Below are 13,694 nucleotides of genomic sequence, written 5' to 3'. Positions count from 1 at the left end.
ACTTACGCTGGATGAACTCCAAGGTGCGACCTACGCCCGGATGACAGGTGAGGCGAGAGGAGTGCCCCCACAGAAGGACCTGAGTCCTCACTGCCTTGGGGACAAACAACCGATTGGCAGGACCTCCTTTCGGGTCCGGTTCGCTAGCTTGAGCACGTCTCACGGTATCCTCAACTTGCCACGAGATCGGAGCCACAATCTTAGCAGCAGGAAGGACAGGCATGTCCGTGTCATCTCGAATGGCAGGAGCGTAGACTCGGGACAGGGCATCCGGTTTGAGATTCTTTGACCCGGGCCGATAGGTGAGGATAAACTGGAATCGATTGAAGAAAAGAGACCATCTAGCTTGTCTAGAGTTCAACCGCTTCGCCTGCTGGATATACTCCAGATTTTTGTGGTCCGTAAGCACTTGAAACGGGTGAGAAGCCCCCTCGAGCCAGTGTCTCCATTCCTTCAATGCCATCTTAACCGCTAGGAGTTCACGATCCCCACATCGTAGTTCCTCTCAGTCGGGGTAAGCCGGTGTGAGAAGAAAGCGCACGGATGAAGCTTCTTGTCTTCACCCCTCTGAGACAGGACAGCTCCAACACCGACCTCTGATGCGTCTACCTCCACCACAAATGGTTCATCCGTAGTCGGTAGTATCAGGATGGGAGCAGAGAGAACGCGCTGCTTGAGTCCTTGGAAGGCCGTCTCAGCTTCTCTTCCCCACAAAAACCTTGCATTGCCACCCTTGGTTAAAGAAGCTGAGAGAGGGCTGCCACCAAGCTGAAGTTCTTGATGAACTTGCGGTAAAAGTTTGTGAAGCCCAGGAAACGCTGAACTTCCTTAACGGATTTGGGGGTGGGCCAATCCGCTACCGCCCCTACCTTCCTGGGGTCCATTTGGACTCGACCGGGTTCCACTACAAATCCCAGGAATTGTACTCGGGATGAATGGAATTCACATTTTTCCGGCTTAACGTACAGATGGCTGTCTAGGAGGCGTTTGAGTACTTGTCTGACATGCTTAGTGTGTTCTTGAAGGGAGCTCGAAAAGATGAGGATGTCATCCAAGTAAACGAACACAAATATGTTAAGCATATCCCTAAGCACATCGTTTATGAGCGCTTGGAACACCGTTGGGGCGTTGGTCAGGCCGAAGGGCATCACCAAGTATTCATAGTGACCAGTAGGCGTGTTGAAAGCGGTCTTCCACTCGTCACCAGGTCTGATCCGCACAAGATGGTATGCGTTCCGCAGGTCCAGCTTAGTGAAAACAACTGCTTCCTGGAGCAGCTCGAAGGCTGTGGCCATAAGGGGTAGCGGGTAACGGTTACGGACGGTTATGGCATTGAGTCCCCGGTAGTCGATGCAAGGACGTAATCCACCGTCTTTCTTGGCCACAAAGAAAAACCCTGCTCCCGCCGGGAGGTGGATGGACGCATGAGGCCTGCTTCCAGAGCGTCCTTGATGTAGGTATCCATAGCAGCTCGTTCGGGTGGAGATAGGGAAAAGATCCGACCCCTGGGGGGGCAAGTGCCCGGAAACAGGTCGATGGGGCAATCATAAGGTCTATGGGGTGGTAGCATGGTGGCCCTCTGTTTGCTAAACACCCGTTTGAGGTCATGGTAACACTCGGGAACTCGGGTCAGGTCGATGGATTCTAAAGACTCGGGAGTAGAACTCGGGGAATTCTGGAAAATACAAGTAGCTTGGCACGTAGGACCCCACTGCTTGATAGTGCCCATAGACAAGTCGATGTGAGGGTTATGGCTGTGAAGCCAGGGGTATCCAAGGACGAGAGGGAACTCGGAACAGGAGATCAAATGAAAGTTCATCAATTCCTGGTGTTGTGAAACTGAAAGTCGCAAGGAGGTAGTGACATGAGTGACAAGTCCAGATCCCAAAGGGCTTCCATCCAATGTAGTGACCCTCATGGGTTCACTTAGAGGTTCAGAGGGAACGCCATTCTCCTTCGCCCAGACACCATCCATGAAGTTACCTGCGGCTCCAGAGTCTACCAAGGCTTGAAGGTGAAGCTTGTGGTTGTCCCAGGAGAGGGTGACTGGAATGAGCAGACGGGAGTTGGACGGATGGGAGGAGGTTATGTTTCCCGTTACAGTTCCCCCGGTCTGTACGGGACAGAGCGTTTCCCTGGAGCCCGGGACACGTGGAACGGAAATGGCCCGGTTTGCCGCAATATAGACAGCGTCGCTCCCTCATCCGGCGGTCTCTCTCAGCCTGGGAGATGCGTCCAATCTGCATGGGTTCCGATGGAGCCAGCGAGGATAAAGGTGGGGACTCGGAGCTGGGACTGATAGGGGCTAGAGGTCTACGGTTGAGTTCTCTCTCTCTCAGACGCTGGTCAATGCGTGAGGCCAACTTGATCAGGGACTCGAGATTGTCCGGTGGTTCCCGAGTGGCCAGTTCATCTTGGATAGTGTCGGAAAGGCCTTTCAGAAAGCACACCGTGAGCGCCTCGTTGTTCCAGCCACTTGCTGCTGCCACCGTGCGGAACTGGATGGCATAGTCCGTCACGCTGCGCCAACCTTGGTGGAGAGTCAGGAGCTGTTTGGCTGAGTCAGAACCACTGCTTGGGCCTTGAAACACTCGTTTGAATTCCTCAGCAAAGGCAGAGTAGCTGGCACAGCAGGAACTATGGGCATCCCACACAGCAGTAGCCCAGGCCAGGGCTTTTTCCGACAGCAGGGTGATGATATAAGCGATCTTAGACCGGTCGGTGGGAAACGACGAGGGTTGTAGCTCAAAGGAGAGAGAACATTGGGTGAGAAACCCTTTACAAGCACTTGGATCACCTGAGAACCGTTGGGGAGGTGGAAGACGAGGTTCAGCCAGGGGGTTAACTGCCATGGGTACGTGAATCTGAGGTACTGGGACGGGAACTGTTGCCGGGGTAAGACGATCAGATATTTGCTTAATGGAAGTCAGCATCTCCGACAGAAGATGAGAATGTCTAGCCATTAAGGCCTCTTGCTGAACCAGGGCGGCTTCGTGGCGTTGGACAGTCTCCTGGTGGTGGGACAGCATGGCAAAAAGATCCTGGGAACTGGCTGCCTCTGGGTTCATTTTTGGCTCTGTGTTTCTGTCAGGACCCGGTTACGAACCTGGGTCTCCGGAGTGAGAAACAGTCACTTAACCAACTGAGCCACGAATAGTCAGCAGAACCCAGAAGATGAGGCAGACACAGCAGTACTTAAGACGGTGTATTTAATAAAGTAAAAAGGAGAAGTCCTTCAATACAAAAATGGCAAATCCAAAAGGTGGTAGGAATAGCACAAAAAAGCCTCAAGAGATACTCAAAAACAAAAACAGAATTCCACAAGAGCATCCACCGGAATCGACAAGAATACACAGAACACTAGGGCTGGGTGCTAACATACAAACACAGAGCACAGAACTGAGGGAAACTAAGGGTTTAAATACAATCAGGGAAAACGAGGCACAGGTGCAAACAATAATGGGGAACAAGGGAAAAAACATAAGGTCAAAAAGCACAATGGGGGCATCTAGTGACCAAAACCCGGAACAACCCTGGCCAAATCCTGACACTTCCAAGACTTTTACCGGCTGCTCAGACACTGTTGGGATTTAGTCATCACCGATGAAGAATTTCAGGTCAGAGAGTACTCCCTTCACAATCGAGATGCTGCGTGACTTGGATGGTTTAATCTTCATACGGGCCCAGCTGATGTTCTCCTCGAGTTTTCTGAGCAGTCTCCTGGTGCATGGGACAGTGGTGGTCAATGTTGTAATGTCGTCCATGTAGGCTCTGAGTGGAGGGAGGCGGAAACCAGAGTCGACTCGCTGTCCACCAGCAACCCATTTTGAGGATCTGATGATAACCTCCATTGCCATTGTGAATGCCAACGGAGAAATGGTACATCCCGCCATTATACCTACATTCAGGCACTGCCATGAGGTGGTGAAGCAGAACTGCAGATCCTGGAAGTACGACTTCACCAGGTTTGTGATGGTGTCCGGTATGTGGAAAAATCTGAAGGCAGACCACAGGAGTTCATGGGGCACAGACCCAAATGCATTGGCGAGGTCGAGGAAGACTACATGGAGGTCCCTTTTCTCCACGGTGGCCATTTGGATCTGGTGCCAGATCATGCTGGAATGTTCCAAGCAGCCAGAGAACCCTGATATTCCTGCCTTCTGTACAGATGTATCGAGGGCTGATCTCAATATGATGTTCCGGGGGTTCAATGGGTGGGATATCTGATGGGATGGCCAGATGTTCATGTCGCTTTGAGTCAAAGTTTGTTGTTCTCAGGTGCTCCTCTAGGTCTTTCTTTGTTGTTTTTAGAGCTCCACTTTTTTCCTTTGTGAAGAGACATTTAAGGAACTTGAAGGGATCTTTATAGAATCAAGTTCCAGTTTGTTCTTTCTTCCTTCTGCATTTCCGTAGGTTCTCTGCTCTACGGAGGGATGCCAACCGGGTTTTGATGTCAGCCTGAAGTGCCTCTATGCCCTCCTTTTCCACTTCCGAGGCCTTCTTCCACTGTTTCTTAAGCTGCCGCCTTTCTTGAACGAGGCGCTTGATTTTTTGTTGCCTCCTGGAAACTGGTGGGGTTGGAACCTTTCTCCCGCCTTTTGCCTCTTCCACTCCAAATCTTTCTGTCCCGTACTCATAGATGATGTCCCCCATCCTCTCCAACTTCTTCTCCACTGTGCCTCGAAGTTTCTCGAGGGTCAAGGTAAGGTCAGTATTCACTGTTTCCCACAACTTCTTGTCACTGGCGCCAGGCCACTTCACATACGGTCTGTGCCCTGGTAGTCTCCTCTCGACTGCAGGTCTGGGAGGCTGGGTGAGTTCCACTCCTGTTGTTGGTTCCACCTCAGTTGCTACTTCGGTGCTTGAGTTTACGTCCTCCATGACAGTGGTACTGATGCACTGCAAACTATGGTTTGCGTCCAGTTGCTGTGCTTCATTCGACTGATTTGATCGCTTTCGCAGAGAGTAATCAATGCGAGTTCTCTGTCTCTCTTTACCCAAACACATCTTCTTCCCCTGGTGGATCCTCAGCCCATGGTGTGATATAACTTTCCTCCAACCACAGACACATACCTGCATCTGTTTGTGGCCCACTGTTGCAGCAGAACTTGTGACAGTTGCTGTGGTGTTCTCTTGTGCTGTGCTCTCATTACTCGTAGTCGTTTCCAGTCCAGTCGTTACCATGTTATCAGCCGATGAGTCATCTTCCGCCCCCGCTCTCGCAGACTCTAGGGGTATTCTCGTATGTTGACTTTCTGTAGCTAATGCGGGTGTTTCCAACATACTGCGAAGCATGGGAAACTACAGAAATGGGAAGCTACCCCATGACTGTCCCAGTGGGGTCTATTTCCTCCTGTCAGCCGTCTCTCCGTGCCGCCACAAGGACTTTCCCCTGTTGTCAGCTGATCTTTCTCAGCAGTCACTGGACAAGTCCAGATATTCAGATTCCAAGAACACAGGATGAGATGTTACTATCCTCTGTGCAAGCACTTCCAAGAGTTAATGAACAGTGAGCGTGGTGAAATTTGGGGAGCGCATCGTCAGTAGTGTACCTTTGTATGTATACATATATATATATTTCAGTTTTTTATTTTAAATAAATGTGCAAGCATTTCTAAAAACCTGTTTTCACCTTGTCATTATGGGGTATTGTGTGTAGATTGTTGACGGAAAACATTAATTTAATCAATGTTAGAATAAGGCTGTTAAGTAACAAAATGTGGAAAAATGGAAGGGGTCTGAATATTTTCCGAATGCACAGTACATATTTTTTTTAATAAAACTAGTCACATGCAAGTCTGCAATAGCACTAAATTGCCAGGGAACACAATCACAATGTGCTGATGAACATTAAAGGCCCAGTGCAGTCAAAAATGTGATTTTTCTGTGTTTTATATACAGTACCAGTCAAAGGTTTGGACACACCTACTCATTTAAGGGTTTTCTTTCAATTGTGCTATTTTCTATATTGTAGAATAATAGTGAAGACATCAAAACCATGAAATTACACATATGCCTGGAGTGTACAAAGCTGTGATCAATGCAAAAGGTGGCTACTTTGAAGAATTGTAAATATAAAATATATTTTGATTTGTTTAACACTTTTTTGGTTACTACATGATTCCATATTTGTTATTGCATAGTGTTGATGTCTTCACTATTATTCTACAATGTAGAAAATAGCACAATTTAAAGAAAACCCTTGAATGAGTAGGTGTGTCCAAACTTTTGACTGGTACTGTATATAAAACAGTTTTCAGTTTTCCCTTCTCCACCCAGACCACTCCCAGACAGTCCTAGCAAAAATCTTCCTTGAGAAATTGCTCTTTGCCAAGAAGCCATTTTTGTTTCTTTTTGATTAATTTAATTTAAAAATAATCCTGTAAGGTACTTCATTTTCACCCAGATATGATTTGACATTGAGATAAATACAGCTATATTGGACCTTTAACTCAATAAAAAGTTGATTTTATTAGGAAAATGGACAACAAGACATTCATAAATGTTTAAGTGTCAAATGATGTGACCAGGACACTCACCATGGATCCGGTAGGGTTATACGGAGTAGATTGTGTGGGGATGCTCCGGCAATGCTCCGAACCTGTAGAGAGCTGCTGCGTGGGTTGGGGGTCGGTGAGTATGTAGGCTACAACTAATCTTAATTGTGTAGTAGCAGTGACGCCTGAGCCCTATATCCCTTCCAAGCAATCTAATTTGATGATCTAAAGCTGTTAAACTTGTGACGTGTTATATTGGGCCGTTGGAGTCATTGTGCCGCCTGTTTCATTAAATCAGAATAAATCAAGTTAAGTTATGCACGTCACTTAATGCAGTAGCATACACCAATAATTATTCTATTTCGCAAGGTTTGTGAGTATATAGCCGCATTATCAAGTAATTCTGCGAAGGAGGAAATATGATGGTGAGATAAAAATCCTCAGAGCGCACCTGTGCGCAGGACTCGGTCTATTGGATGGCACAGAGTTAATGGTTAAACCAAGAAGAGATAGTTAAGAGACATCAGGAATTAATTTAACCAAATGTGTGTCATGGGTAGACATGCATATACCCACACTTCCACTCAGCTTGCAGTTAAATGAAAGGTACCTTTGAGTGACACATTAACATGGTCTTGTATGAGAGATGAGGTGAGCGTGAGAGAGGGGGGGGAGAGGGTAGGGGTGTATTGTATTAATTGTAATTATGCTGGTGGTATATTTTCTGAATGATTTCTAGCTAAATATGTGCACTCGATCAATGGAACGGTATAAAGTTCGCTACATAATTGTTTATAATTATTTCACCTCTCAAATGAAGGAAGGTCCTGCGCCCTTTGGGGGGCTCGACCAGGGGTTTAATTGGTCCAGGTCCCACCTATGATCCAAATGAGAGCCAGGTGGAGCTGACACCCGGTACCTTTGGTTAGTTGAATTATCAATTAAAAAGTGGTTGTCCACATGCAATTTTCCACAGCCAACAACACGTAACAGCAAAGTCAGACGTAGAACGAATGGTATATCTATTCAATTGTTCAGCCTGTCGCATTCTATGCGAGAACAACATTCCTCTCAAGGCTCATTGAAATTGCAAGTGCCGCACACGGAGAGAAATGTACATGCCCAGTCATTGTACAATGTTCTTAATGGAGTCGTGGGAAAACACGCCTTTGAAAGCAGTTTTGATGCCCACTGTTAAAAGAGGAAGAACACAGAGCTTTTTTGTGTTAGTAGGCTACACTTATTTCTCAAATCCAATAAATTAATAAAATACACCATTTTAGAACCTGCATGGTCATGGTTTGTGGGTGTTAGCGCTCACCAATGCCGTTGAATGCGTAGAGAAGACTGGCTAAATCTAACCAGGGTCATGTGTAACAGGTAGGCCTACATTATAATCACAGTACATGATATTTAGTTGGCTGAGTGCCAGTGGAATGTTTTTTGAGGGGGACATTCAATTCATCAATATGTTGCTAATTATATGTAGCAACACAATTCATGGTCTAGCTAATAGTTTCAGATCTAGCTAATAGTTTGGGTAAATGCAGATGGGCAACCCCTTAGCCTAATTATTTATAGACACTATGCTGCATCAGGTGATGATGCTTATTGCTAAATAGCACACCTGCCTGATAATATGGACCAATATGTTATTGGAGGGGGAAATTATATTTTAGAAGAATATCCTTTTAAAAAGTCACCAGCACTGACCTTCTCACAGTCATTCTCAACCCCCACAAGTTGTTGGTCTCTCCGTGACCTGTAGTGTGCTGGAATATGTGCTTTTGTCAGTATATCTTGTTTAGGCTAGTATATAGCAGGTACTGTGAAATGGTTGGGGGTCCCCGAGGAGAGGTTAGAGACCCACTGGCCTAGCGGTTAGCGCCTTGGTCGCTGGTTCCAATAACCGAGCCGATAAGAAAAACATTTGCTCTGGGAGCATCATCCTACTATGGCTGACCCTGTAAAACAACACATTTCACAGCACCTATCCAGTCTATGTAACAATAAAAACCTGACATAATAAAATAGGTCTGCTGTGCAGTGTGTGACTGACTGTTATGCTCCTAATAATAGTCACCTTGGCTGATAACTAATTTATGAGACAAAATGTACTTACTATGATTGTGATATGTGGTTGTCTCACCTAGGTAACGTAAAATGAATGTACTAACTGTAGGTTGCTCTAGACAAGAGTGTCTGCTAAATGACTGAAATGTACATGTAGTCTGAAGTTCTTGTTTAACCCTTCACCCAGCAGCTACAATATGTGATGTGCTTATGACAACCTGGCATATTAGATCATATCAAAAAGCAAACCTCCTCCAAACAAAGGCTCGAGGTCCAGTCAGAACTCAACCAGGCAGGATATACAGTGCCGTGAAAAAGTATTTCCCACCTTCCTTATATTAATGCAAGTCGTCCAGGTCCTGAGGCAGCAAAGCATCTCCAAACTATCACACTGCCACCACTTGACCGTTGGTATGAGGTTCTTACTGTGGAATGCAGGGTTTGGTTTTTGCAAGGCATAATGTGACCCATGTCATCCAAAAAGTTAGACTTTTGAATCATGTTCTTTCCATAGAGAATTATTCCAAGAGTTTTGTTGATCATCCAGGTGCTTTTTGGCAAACTTGAGTCAACTTTTTGGATGACTTGGGTCACATTATGCCTTGTGAAAGAGCCTCATACCAATGGTCAAGCATGATGGGAGTGTGATGGTTTGGAGATGCTTTGCTGCCTCAGGACCTGGACGACTTGCCTTAATTGAAGTAACCATGATTTCTGCTCTGTATCAGAGAATTCTACAGGAGAATGTCAGGCCATCGAGGTTACCGAAGAACAGAGGAGGGTGTGTCACTATCACGCTGTGTGTGTACAGTGCTGTAAAATGGTTTGACTCCTTTCCAAAATTCCTCCACAGAGATGTAATAGACCGATCAAAAACTACAAGAAGCATTTGGTTGCAGTCATTGCAGCTAAAGGTGGAACAACCAGCTATTAAGTTTAAGGGGGAAACTACTATTTCCACATGGGAATTGGGTGTTGCAAAACTTAAATAAGTATCCATTTTTTTGTTATTTGTAAACTCAGGTTCCCTTTATCTAATATTAGGTTTTGGTTGAAGATCTGATAACATGCAGTATTAAAAATATGAAAAAGTAGAGAAAATTAGAAAGGGATCAAACCTTTTTACAGCACTGTACACACACTGCGTGATAGTGACACACCCTCCTCTGTTCTTCGGTAACCTCGGGGCCCATACCTGACCTGAACCAAGCCCCGGGCAAAGCCCCCAGCTTTCACAGGTAAGATCTTTACATAATATAAGAAGGGAAGGAGATAGAGGTGGTCTGGGGTTACATGCAAATACACTAAGCCTGTTAGGCCTACTTCCTTTAACTTACAAACACAGGCTTTGAAGTGGTAGTGGACAGAGAGGTAGGAGAACAGGAATTCATGTAACACTACTGTTATAAGGCCTTGTAGTGGTTTGTAGGTTTTTGGACATTCTGATTCCGAAACGTGTGAGTGTAAACCAGTTCTGGGTTCTTTCAAACACTTTCTGGGTTCTTTCAAACAATCAACTTGATTTGAGCTTCAATTGATACATTTTCCAATGCTAGTACAAATATAGCCATAATGCATAACAAACAGGCCTATTGTCCAATAGCCACCCAGGGAGATTTTGTACATTAACTTCATAGCCCGGGTAGATAATTGACTAACTTTGATAATCATAAGAGGACTCAGGCTTTCTACCAAACCCACTACAAGACTCACAACACAAATGGGAACAGATTATCCGAACAAAATAATAAACATAGAAATTCCACAGAATTGGCCTCATCATACTACCAGCCCATATGTAGTTCTCTGTCTGTTTGTATGAATGTCTGTAGCATTAGACCTACTTAGACCTATTGCGTTGCTCAACCAGCCCTGTTCTCATTCGCCAGTAAAGAAATTATTCATTCCAGAATCCAGACAAAAGCTACAAACACATAAAGCTGCTAGGCCTACAAATACAGGGTACCTTATCTGGCTTTTAGGAAAACAACCCTACTTCGAATAACACCTAATGTAGAGCTGGAGCAACCAGGCCTTCAGACATGTCTGCCACATATAGTGGGTATCATGAGTATTCACCCCTTTGGATTTTTTTCCACATTGTGTTGCGTTACAAAGTGGTTTTGAAATGGATTTAATTGTGATTTTTTTTGTCATTGAGCTACACAAAATACTCAATGTCAAAGTGAAAACAAATTAATAAAAATTAATAAAAGTGAAATAAAACAATTGCTGTTTCATAACTATTCACTCCCTTTCTTTAGGCAACCCTAAATTAGTTCAGAAGTAAAACATGGCTTACAAAATCACATAATAATTTTAGGACTAACCTCTGTTCTGTCCCCCATACATACAACATCTGTAAGGTCCCTCAGTCAAGTATTACATTTGTAGCACAGATCCAACAACAAAGCCCAGTGAGCTTTTCAAAATCCTAATAAAGAAGGTAGAAATTGGTAGATGGGTAACAATAACAAATCAGACATTGAATATCACTTTAAGCATGGTCAAGTTAATAATTATGCTGTGGATGATGTATTAAACTACCCAGACAAATCACAGATAGTCATCGTTCTGAACTGAGCTGTCAGACAGGAAGACAACTGCTCAGGGATGTCACCATGAGGCCATTGGTGATTTTAAAACAGCCACGGAGTTCAATGGCTGTGATGGGAGAAAACTGAGGATGGATCAACAACATTGTAGTAACTCCACAATGAGTTTGAGTTCATTTTAATTTTTAAATTACATTAATCGACATTTTAGTAAAAGAGACGGTTTTAGCCGTCCGACTAATTTTCAAGCTCCCTGGGCATGTTATTAAAAACAATTACAACAACAATACAGACAAACAATGAGCAGTGAGCACATGCAGAGCAACATAGGACAAGCAACACGTAGCACGCAGACAGAGCAATTGCACAAAAAGCAACAAAACAAAATACATAAAGGCAACAAAGTGTTTCCACACCTCACAAGCTACAGACAACTAACTGATAACATGGAATGTGACAATACACAGCTAGGGATTATGTTCACAAGTCTGATTGTCCTTTAGCCATGTCTTTATATTTTATGTGAAGGTGTGATAGGTGGTGCAAGACATGGGAAGCACTCACAGAGAGCATACTTGCAGACAGTTTTTCTCACATTGAGATGCAAACATAAGTCACTGAGCCACTTTGTAAAATGGACCATTACAGTAGTGAGTTTTTGTACAGCTTGTCTGCTCTTTACATGCACATACAGTGCATTCGGAAAGTATTCAGACCCCTTGACCCTTTCCACATTTTGTTACATTACAGCCTTATTCTAAAATGGATTAAATACATTTTTTCCCTCATCAATCTACACCCAATACCCCATAACTACAAAGGGAAAACAGGTTCCCGAATTGTTTGTAAATGTATTACAAATAAAAACAGATATATCTTATTTACATAAGTATTCAGACCCTTTGCTATGAGACTTGAAATTGAGCTCAGGTGCATCCTGTTTCCATTAATCAACCTTGAGATGTTTCTACAACTTGATTGGAGTCCACCTGTGGTAAATTAAATTGATTGGACATGATTTGGAAAGGCACTCATCTATATATATATATAAGGTCTCACAGTTGACAGTGCATGTCAGAGCAGAACCCAAGCCATGAGGTCTAAGGAATTGTCCGTAGAGCTCAGAGACCGGATTGTGTCGGGGCACAGATCTGGGGAAGGGTAACAAAACATTTCAGCAGCATTGAAAGTCCCGAAGAACACAGTGGCCTCCATCATTCTTAATTGGAAGAAGTTTGGAACCACCAATACTCCTCCAAGAGCTGGCTGCCTGGCCAAACTGAGCAATCGGCGGAGAAGGGCCTTGCTCAGGGAGGTGACTAAGAACCCGATGGTCACTCTGACAGAACTCCAGAGTTCCTCTGTGGAGATCGGAGAACTTTCCAGATTGACAACCATCTCTGCAGCACTCCACCAATCAGGTCTTTATGGTAGAGTGGCCAGTCGGAAGCCACTCCTCAGTAAAAGGCACATGACAGAAACAAGATTCTCTGGTCTGATGAAACCAAGATTCAACTATTTGGCCTGAATGACAAGTGTTACGTCTGGAGGAAACCTGGCACCATCCCTACGGTGAAGCATGGTAGTGGCAACATCATGCTGTGGGGATGTTTTTCAGCAGTAGGGACTGGGAGACAAGTCAGGATTGAGGGATAGATGAACGGAGCTAACACAGAGAGATCCTTGATGAAAACCTGCTCCAGAGTGCTCAGGACCTCAGACTGGGGCGAAGTTTCACCTTCCAACAATGACTCTAAGCATACAGCCAAGACAACGCAGGACTGGCTCCGGGACAAGTCTCTGAATGTCCTTGAGTGGCCCAGCCAGAGCCCGGACTTGAACCCGATCGAACATCTCTGGAGAGACCAGAAAATAGCTGTGCAGCGACCCTCCCCATCCAACCTGACAGAGCTCGAGAGGATCTGCAGAGAAGAATGGGAGAAACTCCCCAAATACAGGTGTGCCAAACTTGTAGCGTCAAACCCATGAAGACTCTCTCGGCTGTAATCGCTGCCAAAGGTGTTTCAACAAAATACTAAGTAAAGGGTCTGGATATTTACGTAAATGAGATAAATAAATTATAATTAATACATTTGCAAAAAAAATCTGAAAACCTGTTTTTTCATTTGTTATTATGGGGTATTGTGTGTAAATTGATGAATAAAAATAACTACTTAATCCTTTTTAGAATATGACCGTAACGTAACAAAATGTGGAAAAAGTCAAGGGATCTTAAAACTTCCCAGATGCACTGTAACAGCATCTGGAGGAGAAGCAGCACCTGCCGCACCACCCTCCTTTCGGTCTGCCATTGTGATGATTATTAATAATGACTTAAATGACAGAGTGAAAAGAAGAATACAAATATACAGAATAAAAATATTCCAAAACATGCATCCTGTATATGCAAAAATATAATATACTTTTTCATCTAAATGCAAAGCCTTATGTTTGTGTCAAATCCAACACAGCACATGTGAGTAACTGACAACTTATTTTCAAGCATGGCGGTGGCTGCATCATGGTGTGGGTATGCTTGTTAATGGCAAAGACTTGGGAGTTTTTCAGG

Source organism: Oncorhynchus masou, chromosome 9 (assembly GCF_036934945.1).
Source record: "Oncorhynchus masou masou isolate Uvic2021 chromosome 9, UVic_Omas_1.1, whole genome shotgun sequence".
NCBI classification, from domain to species: domain Eukaryota; kingdom Metazoa; phylum Chordata; class Actinopteri; order Salmoniformes; family Salmonidae; genus Oncorhynchus; species Oncorhynchus masou.
This window is presented reverse-complemented; position numbering follows the sequence as displayed.